We start from the raw sequence: 21,488 nt of genomic DNA on the forward strand, positions 1-21,488 counted from the left end.
TTTATTGCTTTAATTGCATAATGAATTATTAAATAGAAAAATAAATAAACATAAAAATAAGAAGGAATAGAAAAATTTAGAGAAAGGAAAGCAATTCTAGATAATTTGTAGTGTAAAGTGAATTAGTGAATTGTTTGGTGGAAAGTGCTATTCAAAGTCAACACAAAAAAGTGTCACCAAAGATTAAAAACGGATATTTGGCAAAAATTACGTCCCACAAAGTAACCCAAGGAACTCAAACCATGCCTGGCTCAGCGGTGTGGTCCGGTAAGTTAGCAAAGAAACTATTGAAAATTAATTAATTAATTTGGAAATTAGTGGTTTTATATTGCGTTTTGAAGATAAAATAAACACTGATAATAGAAGTGGTTTTTGTTAAAAGTGAATATGTATGTGGACTCCCATCTATTTTTTAAATATAAACTCCGTTGACGTTAAATTCTTGTGATTCTTTTTAAAGATGACAAATGTTTTGCAACCACATTATTCACTAAAAAGTTATGACTAACAAAATTTTTAATAAGCTAATTTTTCCAATTGCCAGTAAGCAATATTATTCAAATAATTAAAATAAAAAACGTACGAAGAATTCCTACAATCGAACATTTCGACCAAAAGATACATCGCACCATTTCACAATTAAAAAATTTCAAATTTGTTTATCCTCAACCTTTGGCTAACAAAGGGTAAACACTCTCTGATACGATCTAAAATGTGCCTCATCGAAATAATGGTTTCAGAATACTAATGTGTGTGTTTTGGAGTCGATTTAGCCTTTTTCGTCCGTCTATCTGTCTGGCTGAAGCCAGATTATATTTTGTCCAAACTTCGAGGATGGACTATATTGGTCCACTCCCTCCGGTACCTCCCAACAAAAGTTCAAATTTGTTCGCTAAAATGGAGCCACCGATTTCTCTGGGAGAGGGTAACCGATTTGAAAATGTCACAAATGTCAGAAGAGTCCAGTTTAAGTCCTCCTCTCAGAACATTTTGAAATCTTTACAATTGATGGTCCTCGTGGCCCATATTACGGTGGTATATTTTTTTTCGGGGTCAATTCCATACTTAATAAAGTTGTAAAACACCTATGGCCATCAACCGAAATGGATGGTGCGCTAGATAACTCTAAAAAGATGTCCCCGATTTGGTACAAACTTTACACACCATAATATTTCTTCCAGCAATAAATTCAATGATAAACTCTATTGGCGTACTCCTTCTGGTCATGATCACATGTGGAAATTTAGTAATTGGCACAAAATCTGTAAAAATCCCTGCCATTACTAAAATGAAATGACTTATATCCGACTTGTATCCGATTTGGTCGAAACTTCTTCAAATCTAATTTCACGTTCCCAGAAGGTAGACATCGGACAATTCTTTCTTTATAAGACTTCAAGAGGTCTTCTGCTATCCATAGAAGACCCTAAGACGCCTTTTGCTACTTACAAGACCTCAAGGTGTCAAACCTTATTTCACCTTCCAAGAAGGTTTACATCGGACAATTGTTTCTTTATAAGACTTCAAGAAATCTGCTGCTATCCATAGAAGACCTTAAGACGTCTTTTGCTACCTACAAGAGGTCTATAGAAACCTCAAGGGGTCAAACCATATTTTATGTTCCAAGAAGGTATACATCGGACAATTCCTTTTTATAAAACATCAAGAGGTCTTCTGCTATCCATAGAAGACCTTAAGACGTCTTTTGCTACCTACAAGAGGTCTATAGAAGACCTCAAGGTGTCAAACCTTATTTCATGCTCCAACAAGGTATACATCGGACAATTCTTTCTTTATAAGACTTCAAGAGGTCTTCTGATATCCACAAAAGACCTTAAGACGTCTTTTGCTACCTACAAGAGGTCTATAGAGGACCTCAAGGCGTCAAACCTTATTTCACGTTCCAAGAAGGTATACATCGGGCATTTGTTTCTTTATAAGACTTCAAGAGGTCTTCTGCTACCTACAAGAGGTCTATAGAAACCTCAAGGGGTCAAACCATATTTTATGTTCCAAGAAGGTATACATCGGACAATTCTTTCTTCATAAGACTTCAAGAGGTCTTCTGCTATCCATAGAAGACCTTAAGACGTCTTTTGCTACCTACAAGAGGTCTATAGAAGACCTCAAGGGGTCTTCTATTACCTAAAGAAGACCTCAAGGGGTCTTCTATTGCCTAAAGAAGACCTCAAGGGTCTTCTATTGCCTATAGAAGATCTCAAGGGTCTTATATTGCCTATAGAATAGCTCAAAGGGTCTCCATTGCCTGTAGAACACCTCAAGGAGTCTTCTGTTGACTATAGAAGATCTCAAGGGTCTTCTATTGCCTATAGAATAACTCAAAGGGTCCTCCATTGCCTGTAGAACACCTCAAGGAGTCTTCTGTTGACTATAGAAGACCGCTAGAGGGCAATAAAAGACTTCAAGAGGTATTCTGCTGCCTGAAAAAGAATACCTCAAGGGGTGCAACATTATTTCACGTTCCAAGAAGGTATACATCTGACAATGCTTTTTTAAAAGACTTCAAGTGGTCTTCTGCTATCAATAGAAGACCTTAAGACATCTTTTTCTACCTACAAGAGGTCTATAGAAGACCTCAAGGAGTCTTCTATTGCCTGTAGAAGACCTCAAGGGGTCTTCTATTGCCTATAGAAGACCTCAAGGGGTCTTCTATTGCCTATAGAAGTCCTCAAGGGGTCTTCTATTGCCTACAGAAATCCTCAAGGAGTCTTCTATTGCCTATAGAAGTCCTCAAGGGGTCTTCTATTGCCTATAGAAATCCTCAAGGAGTCTTCTATTGCCTATAGAAGACCTCAAAGGTCTTCTATTGCCTATAAATGATCTCAAGGGCCATATATTGCCTATAGAAAACCTCAAGGGGTCTTCTATTGCCTATAGAAGACCTCAAGGGCCATCTATTACCTATAAATGATCTCAAGGGTCTTCTATTGCCTATAGAATAACTCAAAGGTTCCTCCATTGCCTGTAGAACACCACAAGGAGACTTCTGTTGACTATAAAAGACCTCAAGAAGGCAATAAAAGACTTCAAGAGGTCTTCTGCTGCCTGAGAAAACGCTTAAGAGGTCTTGCATTATCTGCAGTAACTTCCAAAAGGGCTTCTTTTGTCTGAAGAAACCACCAAGAGGTTTTGTGTTGCCTTTGAAGGCCTCAAGAGCTCAATCGACTTATGTATATTGCTATAGAAGACCCCAAGAAGAAAAAATCAAAATTAACTTTGCTGTTTATAGAAGACCTGAACACGTCTTCTATTGACTATTGGAGACCTGAACATGTCTTACATTGTCTATTGAAGACCTCAAGAGTTCATCTGTTGCCAAAGAAGACATCAAGAGGTCTTCTTCTACCAAAGAAGGTCAAGAGTTCTTCTCTTGTCCATAGAAGACCTCAATAGGTCCTTTGGCTGTCTATAGAAGACCCCAAGAAGTCTTCTGGTGTTTACAGAAGACCTTTAGAAATCTTCTGTTGTCTATAAAAATCTCAAGAAGTCTTTCATCTGTTATAGAGCATCGCAAGAGGTCTTCTACTGTCTGCAGAAGATTGGAAGAATTTAGGAGCCTTCTGTTGTTTATAGAAGACCTCAAGAAGGCTATAGAGCTCCCCTTTAGGTCTTCTGTAGTCTGAAGAAGCCCTTGATAGGTCTTCTGTTGTCTTAAGAAACCTTTAAGAGGTATTCTGTTGTCTTCGGAAACACTTAAGAGGTTTTCTGCTATCAGTAGAATACCTCCAGAGGTCTTCTCTTGTCAAAAAAAAAACTCAAGATGTTTCCATTGTCTTCAGAAACCTTTAAGAGGACTTCTGTTGCAGGAAGAAGCCTTTAAGAGGTCTTCTGTTGCCTGAAACCCCATTAAGGGGTCTTCTCTTGTCTTCAAACCCCCTTTAAAGGTCTTCTGCTATCCAAAGAAGACCTCGGTCGGTTTTCTCCTGTTAATAAAAGACCTCGGGAAGTCTTTTGTTGTCTAAAGAAATCCTTAGGAGGTCTTCTATTGTCTTAAGAAACCTTTAACAGGTTTTCTGTTGTCTTCGGATACCCTTAAGAGGTCTTCTCTTAATAATAAAAGACCTCAAGAGGTCATCTGTTGTCTTTAGAAACCTTTAAGAGAGCTTCTGTTGTATGAAGAAGACTTTAAGTGGTCTTCTGCTGCCCGAAACCCCCATTAAGAGGTCTTCTGTCTTCTATAAAAAAACCCTTTAAAGGTCTTCTGTTGTCTATAAAAAAAAACCTTAAAAGATCTTCGGCTATCCAAGGAAGACCTCAGTCGGTATTCTCTTGTTAACAAAAGACCTTGGGAAGTCTTCTGTTGTCTGAAGAAGTCCTTAAGTGGTATTCTATTAGTTGCAGACCCCTAGAAGTCTTCTGGTTTTTACAGAAGACCTTTGGAGGTCTTCTGTTGTCTATAAAAATCTCAAGAAGTCTTTCATCTGTTATAGAACACCACAAGAGGTCTTCTACTGTCTGCAGAAGATTGGAAGATTTTAGGAGGCCTTCATTAGTCTATAGAAGACCTCAAGAAGGCTATAGAACTCCCCTTTTGGTCTTCTGTCGTCTTAAGAAGCCCTTAATAGGTCTTTTGTTGTATTAGGTAACCTTTAATAGGTCTTCTGTGGGTTCTTAAGAGGTTTTCTGCTATCCATAGAAGACCTCCAGAGGTCTTCTTTTGTCCATAAAAGGCCTCAAGATGTTTCCATTGTTTTCAGAAACCTTTAAGAGGACTTCTGTTGTAGAAAGAAGCCTTTAAGAGGTCTTCTGTTGACTGAAAACCCCATTAAGGGGTCTTCTGTTGTCTTCAAAAACCCTTTAAATGTCTTCTGTTGTCCAAAGAAGACCACAGTCGGTTTTCTCCTGTTAATAAAAGACCCTGGGAAGTCTTTTGTTGTCTGAAGAAATCCTTAGGAGGTCTTCTATTGTCTTAAGAAACCTTTAACAGGTTTTCTGTTGTCTTCGGATACCCTTGAGAGGTCTTCTCTTAATAATAAAATACCTCAAATACCTTTAAGAGGACTTCTGCCTGAAACCCCCATTAAGGGGTCTTCTTTTGTCTATAAAAAAATTCTTAAAAGATATTCTGCTATCCATGGAAGACCTCAATCGGTACTCTCTTGTTAATAAAAGACCTCGGGAAATCTTCTCTTGTCCTTAAGTGGTCTTCTATTAGTTGCAGAAATCTTCTGTTGTCAATAGAAGACCTCGAGAATTCTTTTGCTGTCTACAGGAGACTTCATAAGATTTCTTATGCTGTCTTGAGAAGCTCTTAAAAGGTCATTTGCTATCATAGGGGTCTTCTGTTGGCTTAAGACTTCAAGAGGTATTCGGTTGCCTATAGAAGAACCCAAGAAGCCTTCTATTGTAGAAGATCATAAAAGCTCTTTTGTTGTCTATCGATGGCTCCAATGAATCTTTTGTTGTCTATAAAATATTGCCGAACAGACACTTGTCGCTGGTTACGAAGTTTTTCGGCAATTCACACACACACGACCCGAACGCAAAAAAGAGCGGGCAAGAGAGAGCAAATGTTTTGATTTTTTTTTTTTGTTTTGTAGCTTACATTCACATTTTTGACTTCCCTTTTCTTGGTCGGCAGTGCTATAGAATACATCAAGAAGTCTTTTCTTGTCTAAAGAAGAACCCAACAAGTCTTCTCTGGCTTATACTAAACCTCAAGATATCTTTTGCTATCTTCTTTTACCTATGGAGAGTCTTCTGTTTCTATAGAAGTCCACAAGAAGTCTTTTATTGTCTATGGAAAATACCAACACCTTTATTCTGTATATAGAAGACCTCAAGATGTTTTTAGTTGTCTATAGATGCCCCCAAGAGGTCTTCTGATGTTTATAGAAGATCTTAAGAGCTCTTCCGTTGTTCTCAAGAAGCCTTCTCTTATTTATAGAAGAACAAAAGATGTCTTATTTTATCCATTGAAAGTCTTCTGTTTCTATAGAAGGTCTTCTGTTTGTATAAAATAAGTTAATCTGTTGTCTATAGAAGTATTCAAGGCGTAATCCGGAGAAGTCTTCTCTTGTCTACAGCAGACCTCAAGAGGTCTTCTGTTGTCTATAGGAGAACTCTATGGGTCTAGGGTTGTTGATTTTTAGAACTTTTGATATGTGTATAACGTCTCCAACTATCGTGAAGTTTGAAGTTCCAACCCCACTTAATTTCTATGTATGTATGTACACTGTACTCACACGCATACATGTTACATTAATCCAATTAGTATGATGACAATTATCCATTTGTTTTAAGTTTCCCATGAACTGAAATCGAATACAATTGAACTACAAACCCAAAAAAACTAAACGAAATATTACTCGTATATGAAATACAAAATTACAATATCGGCAAAAAAACGCAAATCGACTCTTTTGTTTATTAAATTTCCGCATTTAAATGGCAAAGCCAAGCTAACCAACAAAGCGGCAATAAATGACAAAGTGCTGCCAACAGCAACAACAATAACAACAACAGTGATAACAACAAACAAAATATCATACACCATAATTGACCAATAAAATAATCAACAACATTAACAGAAAACCGTTAATGCAACAACAACATCACCATTACAAACATCGTAGCCAAAATGAACACTCATTTCAGTGATTGGTGTTGACGACGGTATCCACTTTTGATTTTTTTTTTTTTGCAAACATTGCGTTCCTCGTCGTCGTCGGCGGTGTACACTTAACATTGGCGACCCGTTGTAATGTCGGCTAATTTGTTGTTGTTTTTGTTTTAACAAAAAGGTTCCAAACGCACAGAAAATAATGCGAAATTGTTAAAAGCCACAAATATAGAGAGGAGGGAGTGTGTGATTTTACTGGGGAATGTGGTAGGTAGCGTGTTCGATCGTTCGGTCATTCATTCGTTTACTTTGAGACTGACCACTGTTAATGTAAAATAATGTAATGCAAACAACATGTTTATTTTTTCGATTTTCTTGACCATTATTACCACTACAAACAAATAACCGACAATTACCGTTGCTACTGTGTTGGTGGCGTACTTTCGTTAGCGTTTTGTTTGTTATTATGCTAGCCACGTTTGCTCGTGTTTTGTATTTAGTTGTTGTTGTCATCACCGATGTCTAGGTTCACTTACGAATTGAGTATGCTGATTTGACACTGTGTTATTGTTAATAGCTAATAATTAGATACAGATGACACAGTGGGTTGAAAATAACAACCCAACAAATATTTTCCAGAATTCTTATATGTCAGCATGATCGAATTGATTTCGTATGAGGAAATCTGGTGACAGCCGTGCAGACTTATATATGTAAATCTGTCTGTCATGTTTTTTGTCGCCACGACAAGAGTTCTTCTGTTCTCTATTGAATACCTAAAAGGGCAATCTGTTGTATATAGAAGAATTTAAGAGATATTCTGCTGTCCATAGAAAACCTCAAGAGATCCGAGAAGTATTCTGTTGTTCATAGAAGACCTCAACAGGATATATAATTGTTCCACAAACATCCCAGTTGGGACAAGGGAGACTTCTCTCATATCAGTGAGTGCATCCCGATTCACATTGTCTCAATGATATGGGACTTACTGCTTATCGCCGAGTCCGAACGGCGTGTCTTAAGACACCATTTGTAGAGAAGTTTTACGTGGCTAAAATACTCAAGAAATGTCGCCAACATTACTGACGGGTATTTTGCCACCGTTGAAAATTTTTGATGTTGCCTGGCCGGGGAATCGATCCCATGACCTTCAGCGTGTAAGTCGGGTGTGCATGCCATTGCACCACGGTGGCAACCAACAGAATTCTATTGTCTAGAAAATCCCTAAGAGGTCTGAATTTGCTGACAATTGTACATAGAAGATCTCAAGAGATATTCTGCTGTCTACGGGTCTGTCTAAGACTACGAGAAGTCTTCGGTTGTTGACAGCATATCTCAAGAGGATTCTATTGTCTAGAAAAACCTCAAGAGGTCGGAATTTGCTGAAAATTGTACATAAAAGACCTCAAGAGATCTTCTGCTATATACAGAAGACTCCTAGCGGTCTACTGTTGTTCATAGAAGACCTCAAGAGGCGTTCCATTGTGTATAAATACCTCAAGAGGTATAAATTTGCTGACAATATTCCATAGAAGATCTCAAGACATCTTCTGATGTCTATAGAAGACTACGTGAGATTTTCAGTTGTTCATATGAAACCTCAGGAGGCCTTATATTGTCTATATAAGCTTTCAAAAGATCTAAATTTACTTACAATTGTCCATGGAAGAGGTCTAAATTTGCTGATAATTGTCCACAGAAGACCTGTTTAGATCTTCTGATTTCTATAGAAAACTCCAAGAGGTCTTCCGGTGTTCATAGAAGATCTTAAAAGGCCTTCTATTGTCGCCAGAAGACCTCAAGAGATCTTGTCTTGTCAATAGAAGAATACAAGACGTCTTCTGCTGTCCAAAGAAGACCTCTACAGGTCTAAATTTGCTGAAAATTGTTCAGAGATCTTCTGAGGCCTATAGAAGGCTCCAAAAGGACTTCTGTTGTTCATAGAAGACCATAAAAGACCTTCCATTGCCTACAAAAGAAAACAAGAGATTTCCTGCTGTCTATAGAATACCACGAGAGGTCTTCTGTTGTTCATAAAAGGTGTCAAGAGGACTTCTATTGTATATAACAGACCTGAAGAGATCTTCATTTGCTGACAATTGTCCATAAAAGGCCATCCAGAAACATTTTACTGTCGATTGAAGACTCCGAGAGGTCTTCTGTTGTTCATCAATGACCTCAAGAGGTCTATATTTGCTGACAATTTTCCATTGAAGACCTCAAGAGGCGTTGTTTTATTTATAAATGACCTCACGAGGTATAAATTTGCCGAAAATTTCCCACGATAGGCAACAAGAGATGCGTATAGAAGACTCCGAGAGGTCTTCTGTTGTTCATCAATGACCTCAAGAGATCTATATTTGCTGACAATTGTCCATTGAAAACCTCAAGAGGCGTTCTATTATCTATAAAAGACTACACGAGATCTAAATTTGCCGGCAATATTCTATAGACAACCTCCAGCGATCTTCTGCGGTCTATAGAAAACTCCAATAGGGCTTCTTTGGTTCACAGAAGATCTTAAAAGGCCTTGTATTGTCTATAAAATACCTCGAGAGGTCTAAATTTGCTGGCATATATCCAGAAAAGAAGACTCCGAGCGATCTTCTGTTGTTCATAGAAGACTCAAAAATTCTATAAAAGACTCTAATAGGTCTTCTGTTGTTCATAGAAGACCTCAAGAGGACCTCTATTGCCCATAAAAGGCCTTTAGAGGTATAAATTTGTCCATCGAAGACCTTAAGAGGCCTTCTGCTGTCTATAGTGGACTCCGAGAGGTCTTCTGTTGTTCATAGAAGATTCCAAAAGGTCTATAAAAGACTCCGAAAGGTCATTTGTTGTTCATAGAAGATCTTAAGAAGCCTTCTATCGTATATAAAATACCTCGAAAGATCTGAATTTACCGACATATATCCACAAAAGACCTCAAGAGATCTTCTGCTGTATATAGAAGACTCCAAAAGGTCTAGAAAAGACTCCGATGGGTCTTCTGTTGTTCATAGAAGACCTCAGGAGCCCTCTATTGTCCATAAAATACTCTTGGAGGAATAAATTTGCTGACAATTGTCCATATAAGACCTCAAGACATCTTCTGCTGTCTGTAGAAGAACCCAAGAGGTCTTCTGTTGTTAAAAAAAAATATTTTGTAAAAATCCACGTTTTATGGTCTGTTGATGGTTGAAAAAATATTCTTTAAAAATCCACGTTTTATGGTCTGTTGATGGTGGAAAATTTTTCTTTAAAAATCCACGTTTTACGGTCTGTTGATGGTGGAAAAAATATTCTTAAAAAATCCACGTTTTATGGTCTGTTGATGGTGGAAAAAATATTCTTAAAAAATCCGCGTTTTATGGTCTGTTGATGGTGGAAAAACTATTTTTTAAAAATCCACGTTTTATGGTCTGTTGATGGTGGAAAAAATATTCTTTAAAAATCCACGTTTTATGGTCTGTTGATGGTGGAAAAAATATTCTTTAAAAATCCACGTTTTATGGTCTGTTGATGGTGGAAAAAATATTCTTTAAAATCCACGTTTTATCGTCTGTTGATGGTGGAAAAAATATTCTTTAAAAATCCACGTTTTATGGTCTGTTGATGGTGGAAAAAATATTCTTTAAAAATCCTGTGGTCTGTTGATGGTTGAAAAAAATATTCATTTGTTGCCGGTACTTAACCCACTGTGCATTAGTTGTTGATCTGTCGTCATCATCATCATCGACATCCTCATCTAGCAGCAGCACATAACTGCAACTACTTACCTATAAAACTACACATACTATTTACCTCCTTACTTAATCATAGAAATGTTTGAGAGGCAAAAAAGTTAAGCTCTTTAGTTGATGACAACAGTTGGAAGTTATCCATGTAACCATGGGGGAGGGATATTGTGGTGATGTCAGTCCGAGCAACAATTGAGTGTGTGTGTGTATGTGTGTGTGATGTTATTTTGTGGCCAGTGGCATGAGAAGTATTAGAGCTCCTCTGATACGCTTCTAGAGTAGTTCTAATGTAATGCACTCACTTGCTTGTTGTTTGACGAAAGGGGTTGGGGAGGTGGGTCGGGTAAACAATAGTGATTGCAACAAAAACGACGTCAACGTTCACGATTACAGAGCCAATGACAAAAACAACAACAACAACAACACTAGGCATGCATTGAGAGTCAGCACACAACATTTTCAACGTTCAATGTACGTAATCGATGTCACGGACGTTCGTTCGTTCGTCGTACATACATTTATACATACATATGTATGTATATACAACACTTTTTTCTATATTTCACATTTTGTTGCTGTTGTTGTTGTTGGTGCCTGTCTTCTTGTAGTATTCATTTTTCGTCAATTACACGCACATACATACACACACATACCCAACCAACCAACCAAATATACATTCACCAAATGTAAGTTAGTTGGTTTTTTTGATGTGAATGTTTTGGTGCCGCACGTGTGCATATGTGTATACATATGCAATACATGATGCGTAAATTGTGTTTGTAGATGTATAATCTATATGTGTATATGTGTGACAATGTTGAATCACAAACAGGCATAACAACAACAACCACACGACCTATAGTGAATTTGTCGTTCATTTTTTTTTTTTGGTTGGTTTTGCTGATATTTTTGTGCAGAACTTTCACTTGCAATATTTATGTATGAATGTGTGTGTGCGTTCGAATGTATGTTAAAAAAATGTACTTACATTTGTATCAAAATAACAAAAAAAAAAACAACAACAACAACAATTTATGCGAACGAGTTGTTGTATGTAATTACTTTGAATTTTATTATAGATTTGGGTGTTTTGATGGAAGTCATGATGACATAGTCTTTGTGTCATTCGCACACATACACACATACATATGTACATAAGAGGAAATCTTAACTGAAATAAGGTTAACGATAAAAACAAGATAAGCTTTTGATAAAAATTTAAATGAAGAGATCAAGGATAGATTTTAAATTGAAATAGTGCAAAAAAATTATAATGGATTTTTTTTCAAAACTGACCACTGAAAACAGTTGATAAGAATCTAACGGTTCTCTATAACTGTTAAAGGCTGGTAAACGCTATCCATAGTAAGGAACAGTAAGGCCAGCTGATTTCAAACAATTTGTGAATTAATTGTTATTGTGAATTAAAGGTATGAAAACATAAAAATAACATTTTGATAGTTTGGATGTATTTTAATCACAATAGCCACCTTGTTACTGCCTCACCTTATTAATTGCATCATGGTTGGGACATTCAAGTGTAAAACTTCACATCTACAAATCTGAAATAAAATATCAATTTAATTAGAAATCTGGAAATTTAACATTTGGAAATCTTTTCCTTACGTCAAATTCTAGAGTAGCCTCAAGAGAAGCAGATCAATACTTCTGAAGATGACAGAAAAATATAAGAACGTCTCTGAACGGAAAAGACAACCTTTTCAGTGGTCTTTACAAAGTTATGTGATATGCGGAAGCATCTAGAAAAGGCACACCTTACACAAAAGAACACATGTTGCTCGCTTATGTAGGCGACATTGACATCATACACCAAACTTTTTAAGCGGTATTAGAGAACTTTGTAAAAAGTTTAAAAATTATCATATAATGTGGGGCCTTGTAGCAAATTGCTATAAGACCAAGCATTGAGGTGGTTTCACCAACATGATCTCAAATCGTTCGATTCAATGTGGTTTGCTTGGACGCCTCGTACTTCTACTGCATATTTCGATCAGTTATAGGCTCTGTAAATGTTGTAAATAAGGTCCCATTGTACGCTCACCAATTGCTGGAAGAAAGCAACCTATGGGTCGTGATTACATTTCTCCTTTTTTTGGGTAATTCATGTTGTTGTTCTAGCAACACATACACGTTTGATTGTATATATTTCATTGATCAGGTTCTCGTTCCTTTGTATCGAGACTCGTCTGGTCCCAATTCACATGCCAGGCATGTTTTGGGTATGGTGGCATCAATTTGGGACCAATACGAATTGAGTAGGCTGCATCGTCCGTATCTTAATAATAATCTTCTTCTTTATTTACTCATCCGTTATCCGGATATAAGTGATCGTACAATTCATTTTGTTTTTAATATTTATGGCATTATATTTATGTTATTGTACAGTGGTTGTCAGCTCTCTGTGTCTTGCAGCATTCAGCAGATCAGTTTCATCGGTATAACCTGTCCAGTCCATGATGTTTTTGAGCCAGGATGTTTCTTTTCTTCCTCTAGCACGCCTTCCATCAATTTTTCCTTTTAAAATTGCTTGTAAAATGTTGTATTTGTTGTTCCTTAATACGTGTCCAAGATACGCTATTTTGCGCCTTTTTATTGTTGTTATTAACTGCCGGCTTACATTCATCCTTCTTAGTACTTCGTCATTAAAAATTTTCGCAGTCCATGGTATTTTCAGTACTCGCCGGTAAATCCACATTTCGAAGGCTTCCAATTTTCTCTCATCAGAGGATTTGAGCGTCCAAACTTCAGTTCCATACAGCAGCACCGACCAATCATAGCATTTTATAAAGCGTACGTATAATAATAATAATTGTTCCACAAACATCCCATAAGGGACAAGGGAGACTTCTCTCATATCAATGAGTGCACCCCTATTCATATTAGCTCAATGATATGGGACCTACAGTTTATCGCCGAGTCCGAACGCGTGTCTAAGACACCACTTTTGTAGAGAAGTTTTACATGGCTGAAATACTCAGGAAATGTCGCCAACATTACTGAGGGGTATTTTGCCACCGTTGAAAAGTGTTTTGATGTTGCCTGGCCGGGGAATCAAACCCACGACTTTATGTGTGCAAGGCGGGTGTGCATACCATAGACCCACGGTGGCACCCGTCCGTATCTTAATTGGGCTAGAAACTACTCGTATTTGCCTTGGCAGCTGGCGTTCTTCTGGTGTGATGGATGGTGGTGGTGTCCAAGTACGGCATTTACACTGTATCTCTGGGGGAACCCTGTCCAGGGATGCTCACTGCAATAACACCCAAGCAGATACTGCATCGACAACATCCTGTTGCGTTGATGCACCGGTAATACCTTCGTCTCCTCATGAAGGTGGATCGTGAAGAGACACTGCGTAGCGCTAACATTTGCATACCACGATGGCGCCGCATAGCTTTCTTTGTTTTCACACCAAGTGCTGCCAGCCAGCAAATGGAGGACCCTGATCCAACTTCTGATCTTATCATTATCTTGCGCGGACGACTTAAACATGCTACCGAACGTTATAGCCAATATTTTGGGGGTGGTATAGTGGTCAGAAGCAGTACACCATCGTCCACTATGATCAATGGAAGCCTCAGTTCAGCCAAGTGGTGGACAATGTGGCAGTGGATTTAGCGACGGATATTTTCATATTTGTCAGATGGAAGAACTGCTCTAAGTCAGCTATGTAGATGATTAACCTAAAACATATGTCATCGACAAAAATACCCTAGGCCAAGAACGAAAAATCATCCGCAAAACATTACAGTTTCTATGTCATCTGTAGACAGCGGAATCCTATGCAAATGCATATATAGTTTGGATGGTCGTAGAGAAAATCTGATTAGACAGAAACTCGATTTATTACAAAAATAAACGAATTAGGCCCAGAAATTTTTGCATATTTTGCATTTGGTGCATATTTTGACATATCTGCATAAAATTAGCATATGCAAAACCATATCCAAAAATATATTCAAGGATTTATGGTCTAAATATCCCACCGAAATGGCTGAAATTTGGTATTAAGTCTTCGTTAGGAGTATGCAACTTTACAACTGAAATCTGTACGCATAGGTCCACGTCTTCATATAGCCCCCATAGAACGGTATCCACCGATATTCGTTATTTTAAAAGTTGTAGCCTCAATATCCCACCAAAAGGACTGCAAATTGGTGTTAGGTCTTCGTTGGGGGTATAAAACATTTCACCTGAAATTTGTCGACACAGGGTCACGTCTTCATATAGCCCCCATAGAACGGTACCTCCGGATTTCTGGTATTTTGAAGGTTGTGCCCTCAATATCCCACCGAAATGACTGAAAATTGTATTTAGTCTCCGTTGCGGGTATAAAACATTACCCCTGAAATTTGTCGGCACAAGTCCACGTCTTCATATAGCCCTCATAGAATGGTACCTCCTGTTTTTCGGTATTTTGTAGGTTGTGGCCTCAATATCCAACCGAAATGACTGAAATTTGGCAATTTGTCTTCGCTGTAGATATAAAACTTTCCACCTGAAATTTGTCGGTATAGGTCCACGGCTTCACATAGCCCCCATAGAACAGTACCTCCTTTTGAACGTTGGGCCCTCAATATCCCTCTGAAATGGCTGAAATTTGGTATTAAGTCTTCCTTGGGTGTAAACAACTTTCCACCTAACTTTTGTCGGTTTAGGTTCAGGCCTTCATATAGCCCCCATAGAACGATACTCCCGATTTTCGGTATTTTGAAGGTTATGGCTGTGGTTAGACATTTTTCTATTTTATTGACTTGTCTGAAGACAATTTTAAACAGAAAAATTGTACACACAAACATGTTTGTACCTATTATTGAAATATTTGTTGCATACGAAAATATGTAATATGCATAAATTTTGAATATGCAAAAATTTATGCATTTTGCATAATTTTGAATATGCCATATGTTTCGATTGCAATGTAATAAGAAGCCAAAAGTATGCCCAGTCCCAAAATTTGACATAAATCGGACCAAAAATAGGGGTTGCATAAAATTCCACTGTCCAGTCATCTGGAAGAATGACAGAGGTTAAACAGTTAAGAAGTATCACTCCGCCTTGAGGAACTCAATGTTTCACTCCACGGCTTTTGGACTTCTTATTTCTGAATTCTACAAACGACTGGCGTCCACACACACAGTTTTTATACCCTCAGCCTTTAGGCTAAAGAGGGTATTTACACTTTGATACGACCAAAAATGTGCCTCATCGAAATAATTCAAAAAGTATGTTTGTACGATATCCGTTTTAGACAATTTTGAGTAGATCTAGCAATGTCCGTCCGTCCGTCTGTCTGTCTGTCCGTCTGTCTGGCTGGTGCGCACGATAACTCTCGAACGGATCAATCGATTCCGTTCAAATTTTGGGTGTCGAAATATTTTGTCCAGATTCGATTTAAGTTCGAAGATGGGTCATATCGGTCCACTCCTTCCGGTACCTCTCCCACAAATGTTCAAAAATTGTCGCAAAAATTGTGCGCACGATAACTCTTGAAGGGAATAACCGATTTGGTCCATACTTTGCACATCGTGTAATTTCTACCAGACTTAGATAAGGTTCCAATATGGACTCAATCGGTAAACTCCTTCGAGTACCTCCCACACAAAATTTAGGAAAAGTTCAGTTTAGGACCTGCTCTCGAATCGCTTTGGTTTTTGTTGTAACATCTTTTATTCACTGTCCCCTATACGAAGGTACAAGTTTCCTCACGGGCAAGTCCATACTTCCTGAGAAAATAGCCTGAAAGTTAAAAAACAAACCCTATGACACCATGTTTATGGCTGGAAGCGCAAGATAATTCTCAAACGGATATGCCGATTCCGGCCAAAATTTGGCCTTCGTAATATTGTTTCCAAACTTAGTTTAAGTCCGTAGATAAGCCATATCGGTCCACTACTTCAGGTACCTACCCCACAAATGTTCAAAAATGTTCGGAAAAATTGTGCACACGATAACTCTTGATGCGAGTGACCGATTTGGTCCATACTTTACACATTCTCATAATATCTACCAGATACAGATCAGGTTCGAATATGGACTATATTTGTCCACTCCATCCGGTACCTCCCACACAAAATTTTGGATAAGTTCACTTTAAGACCTGCTATTGAATCACTTTGATTTTTTGTTGAAGCAACTTATATTCGCTGCCTCAATTACGATGGTAAAAGTTGTTTCAGGGGCTTGAGAAAACAGCCCGAAGGGTGTAAAAACCCCCTATGGCACACCCATGGTCTATGTCGGTCCATTCCTTTTAAGTACCTTTTCCGCAACATTTTTGAACTTTAATCGTCGGTTATACGACCAAAATTTTGAAACCCCCTAAATACAGGCTGAGGGTATATCTTATGTAACTTTTCAAACACGACAGGAGGAAAGTCTTCTCTATGCCCTCGACCGGTATCAAAAGTCTTCGATAGTTCAAGAGCCAACTTAACTGTTTCAGTCCTCCCGGAATCGCTGCCTCTAGAATCTGCGTTACTGGCTAAAAGAGGGGGATTGGCCTGTACATCCTTCTCTGGCTTCAATATAGGTGGCTAACGATCCCGGATTCGAGAGTGATTTAACTGTTGTCCACAATTATTTAGTCCTGTACCAATGTTGCATTGCTTCAGCTGATCTAGCCACTTTTTTTCGCTTGTGCTCGCCCATTAGCTTGTTGACTTCAAGAGTAAATTCTTAGGTCTTCAGGATCCGTAGTAGTTCAACCAGCAGGAATGTAACGAGGGGTTGCAGGAGTGACGATTTTTCGAAAAGATTTTTCACAGGAAAGATCTTTGGTAAATTCTCTGAAAACGTACAAATCAGCTTTTCCGTGGTTAAGAAGTCGATCATAGGTTATGATATCACTGTGAACACAAATTTTGGGGCAGAGATAATTCCTTTTGGAGATGAACGCCCTTGGTGAGTATATTAAGAATCCCAAAGGACAGATCCGCCGTGAGTCGAACTTCTGCGTTATGGCGTGATGCAGTTTTTGCTAGAGACCCTGTAAGGCATCAGGAATTAGCGTTATATCTTTTTTCCCTGTTGTTTTAGCTTATATTTGAGATGACATATCTGCAGTCAAATCGAATGAGGATTATTTTCGTAGAGCACTTGGACCTTCTTACTCGCTTCCTTCAATGTCCTTTTCGTCCTTTATTTTAAGAGCCGCTATTAAAGTACCACAAGATGACGTTTTTCAGCTTCGAAATGTTCTGCCAAACTGTCGCTCAGAAAATTTTAGGTACGGCTCTCGTTGACAACTAATCGATTTTGTCCCGTTTTCATAGTCATTGTTGACATTTACACCTGTTTGCTCAGAAAAAAACTGCGTTTTATGTTTTTGTATGTTCGCAAATTAATTGCCTGTTTCTCAAAGACGATTCGAATTCAAATTCTTTCGAATTACTACCAAACTTCTGTTTGTGTAGAAAATGTTTGTTTGATTGAAAACAAAAATGAATGAAATATTTTTCAAAAGACATATGTTTGGTAGTAGTTTGAACGAATGTATTCGAATAGTCTTATTGAAACAGGCCATAAGAAAACGTAAATTAAAATTTTTTGCTAAATTTTTTAGCTTTGTTCAAAAACACTTAATTTGATCCAGTAATTATCATAGTAACTACAATAGTTCGCGTATTATAATAGTACAAACCTTGGCTTCATGGAAACTAAATTTGTTTTGTCATCTACTCATATACCCTCGTTAGCATATATGCTGAGGGTATAAAAAGTTGATTATGATGTGCTCACACGAAAAAAAACAAAAAACATACAAAAAATGTTGCTTGCTTTCTTGGAAAAAATTCATGAAAATTTGTTTTTTTTGGGGTCTACAAGTGGGCGTAACATTTTCTCAAATCTAAAAAGGCTCTAAAGATTTAATCCTTCTAAACTTTAAGATCTAAATATAGGATCTTCTTCTAAAAAAACGTTTTTATACCTCTAATACTTCTTCAAATTTATTTAAAATATTATAATTAATTAATATTAATGAATACAACTATATAAATTAGTATTGATTATTATATTCAAACTAGCGGACCCGGCGAACTTCGTCTCGCTATTAAGGAATAAAATTTCATACATAAACTCAATTTTCGATTTTTCCAATTTTCCGACTTTTCCAGAGAGATTTTCCAAAATTTTCTTCCGTAAAGACCTTGTCCTCGAAAATACGAATAACTGACAAAAATTTTACAGAAATCGGCCTAGCCGTTCTCATTTTATGAATTACTATACATTTTTTACACCATTTTTATATATATATAGATATAGATAAATTCCATTTCATCTATATATATAAAAATGGTGTAAAAAATGTATAGTAATTCATAAAATGAGAACGGCTAGGCCGATTTCTATAAAATTTTTTGTCAGTTATTCGTATTTTCGAGGAGAAGGTCTTTACGGAAGAAAATTTTGGAAAATCTCTCTGGAAAAGTCGGAAAATTGGAAAAATCGAAAATTAAGTTTTTGTATGAAATTTTATTCCTTAATAGCGAGACGAAGTTCGCCGGGTCCGCTAGTTTCCTTATAAATATGGTATACAGAAAACAATTTTTGTAATCGATATTGTAATTTGAATCCATTTTGCATTCATTCAAAAAACACTTTGATATCATAATTTAACTTCCCCCTTATTGTTCATTGATTCCTATATACAATTTCTTTATTAAACTATTATATTATTGTAACTATAACATTGCCATTGTTTGTTACGTTTTACGAATCAAATAACACTTTTACCAATCAATTTTCCTACCATTTTGCCATTTTTTTCTGTCTTGTCTCTACGTTTGGTAACCTTAAACCATTAACCATTGTTGTAACTCTATGTGAGTGTGAGTGTGTTGGTGTCCATGTGTTTGAAGTGAAAAATAAAAGTGATTTGTTACAAAAAAAGCAACAAAACAAACAAAAAAAATTGCAATCAGGAAGTAAATGAAAGCAAAAACAACAACAACCACCACCATGATGATGACAGCAGCAACAACTTTATAATGTAAGTGTTATTTAATACCCAAAGCAAAGAAAACAAAAAGCAGAAGAAATAAAAAAGTCTCACAAGAAAGTTGGCCGATAAGAAAAATAATACCAACAACAACGAGAAGCAAAAACAAGCAAATGAAATGAAAAACCTGATATAAAGTAACAGCCAAACAAACCTCATCCATGTATCATCAAGAAAAACTAACAGCAGAAAATGTTCAAAGAAAATGACTTGCAACAAACGTCAATACGACACTGGGGCACAAGCACACAACAAACAACAACGCCAGCACCAGTCATTACCATAAACATAAAGCCCCGCTAACAACAACAACAACAGCAGAGCAAACATAACTTGCAGAGAAGCCAAAAGTGAACTCCATTCAAGCAAACAGGCTTTCTGGGGGCACCTCCACCACCACGTTCACTCACGTAATATGGAGCTATAAAACAAAAAAAAAACAAAACAAACAAACCAACAAGCCAACCAATAGTCAAACGACGGAGCAACAAACGAACATCTAAATTATAATGCATTTTTTATGCAATCACAGCAACTGCATAATCAGCCAAACAACCAACTAAATCAGGAAAAGAAAATTTCCAAAAGCTTTTCCTTTTCATGATGGCATGATGGCATTATGAAAATGAAAACATTAGCCCACATAAGGTATGAGCAATGTGTAATAATAGACATAAGGCATACGACAATGGGTCCATATTAAAAACAAAGAGAGAGGGAGAGTAGAAAAGCTTTCATTCACTACTCTACATAACTTAAACGCCACCAAGATATTCCCTCTCTTTATGTTAATTTTAATGCCGGTTTTATGTTAGTTAACCAGCTTAGCTAAAGGTTTGCCCTTTTGCTTTGCAAGGGAAATAACTTAACAGGTTAGCCTCCTCTCTATCTCTCTCTTCTACAACTTTTGCTCTCTAACATCTTTCTTTTATTGATTCTTTTTTGTTTTTGCTTACCGGCAACTTCATTTTATGTTAAAATCTGTTTGTTTTGAAAACATAAAAAGCTTTTGCTTTTTAAAACTAAATCTCTTCTCTTATTTTTCTTCACTCTCTACCTCTCTCCCACTCTCCCTTAATATATTGCTGTTGAGCTTTTTATGTTATTGATGTTAGTTTTTCTTGGTTATAACTGTAAATAAATAGTTTTAATGGAGCTTCCTCTCTCTCTGACACTCTACATATCTCTCTCTCCCTCTTTTGGGCATGAGAGGGTGTGTTTGTGTAAGAAAACTTCACCTACACTGAGTGTTGCGGTACTTTGCTTTATGCTCTAACTTATCTAATGCAGTTGTGCCCACAAAAATTTGTGTATGGTGTTACTGAGAGACCCTCACCTCTGGGTTAAACAGTGGTAGCTATAATAAAAAGGGAGAACATGTACATGTGGTTTGTTGTCACACAAATATGCATGCTGCGGAGCATGCTTGATCTAATATTTGTTTTTTATATTTCCATTTCCTCCTCTCCCCCTCTTCTTCTTTTTTCCCATGTTATTGTTGTGGAGCAGAGGTTTTCCATTTACATCCAACTTTTAATCATAAGTGTCTGGGTGTATGTATGTGTGTGTGTGTTTGGAGCATAGCAGCCAAAAAAGAAAATGGGAAAAAAGTTTTCCTCTGCCTGTCATGGTGTGTGTAAATGGGGAATATCAACGAATATAGGTCTCTAATACGTTTGGGTTTTCTTGTTTGTTTTTTTTTTCCTATGCTTAGGTGGATGAATGACTGACTGCCTGACTGGTTGGTTGGCTGGATGAGTGTGCCAGCAGCAAAAAGCAGCAAGTACTATGTTGTGTGTGCGCCTAGCCTTAACGGAGTGAGTGTTCCGTTCCGTGTGTGTTTGAGTGTGTTTGTGTGGCTTTTTTCAAATGCTTGGAAATAGTTGTTGGCGCTTGTTGGTGGCTTTCTTTCGTTGACTCCTTTCATTTCACTTTAAACCGTTCGCATAAACGCACGTTGAACGCGCTCGTTCGTCGTCATCATTGTCGTTGTCTACCAACACCACCACAACAATAACATACATAACAACAACAATAAAAAACCATCATAGCACCACACAACAGTTTATGACGCTTTCGTTTACCTATGTTTTCGGTCGGTCATTGGCTGGCTCTATGCTGCGGTTCGTTTGAAACATTTTTGTTTCCGCGTACAACAACAAAA

At 37.3% G+C, this 21,488-nt stretch overlaps 1 protein-coding gene across 1 annotated transcript in view; it reads left to right on the forward strand.

Moving 5' to 3' along the window:
* Hr4 (nuclear hormone receptor 4) overlaps positions 1 to 21,488 on the forward strand; it is a 131,750-nt gene that overhangs the window by 42,603 nt on the left and 67,659 nt on the right. The gene's annotated exons all lie outside the window — the stretch shown is intronic.

This window comes from Musca autumnalis, unplaced genomic scaffold (genome assembly GCF_047663935.1).
Source record: "Musca autumnalis isolate F117 unplaced genomic scaffold, ASM4766393v1 scaffold_3, whole genome shotgun sequence".
NCBI classification, from domain to species: Eukaryota; Metazoa; Arthropoda; class Insecta; order Diptera; family Muscidae; genus Musca; species Musca autumnalis.